Source organism: Saimiri boliviensis, chromosome 4, assembly GCF_048565385.1.
Source record: "Saimiri boliviensis isolate mSaiBol1 chromosome 4, mSaiBol1.pri, whole genome shotgun sequence".
Classification (NCBI taxonomy): domain Eukaryota; kingdom Metazoa; phylum Chordata; class Mammalia; order Primates; family Cebidae; genus Saimiri; species Saimiri boliviensis.
In genome coordinates, this window is record NC_133452.1 from 88,642,127 (window position 1) to 88,642,762 (window position 636).

Here is a 636-nt window from a genome sequence, read left to right on the forward strand (position 1 = left end):
TCTCAAAAAAAAAAAAAAAAAAAAAAAAAAATTCATTGGAGGACTACCTTAAGCAGAGCACTTGCCCTAAGCACTCTAAATTAATTATTCAACCGTTTCAACAGTACTTTGGTATTGGTATTGCCCCTGTTAAACAGATCAAGAAGTTGAAGCTCAGAGACGTTAGGTAACTTGCCAAGGTCGTACAGCCCTAGAATAATGAAGGAAAACCGTTTGCAAGTGTCCCAAAGTGGCATTATTTGTCCGTGGGGCAGGTATGTTTGAGTTCCCATCCATCCATCCATCTATCCACTTGAGATTGGGGTCTCACTATGCTACTTGGACTGTTCTTGAACTCCTGGACTCAGGCCATCCTCCTACCGGCGCGCAGGGACTACCGGATCGGGCTACCGTGCGCGGCTCCCCACCACTTTAGAAACTGGAGATTACAATGCTTGTGCCCACTAGTAGGCTTACACAGTTGGGAGCGAATACTCCACGTGAGAGGTTATAAATGACGTTGCACTAAGGAAGGACCGATCCTTACACAAGTCAGGACATAAAAGCGTGCCGAAACGCTACTGTGCAACTGCACCAGCGCGCCTCGGTACAAAGGAGAGCCGAAGCACTGAGCAGTGCGCATGCGTGCAGCTACCT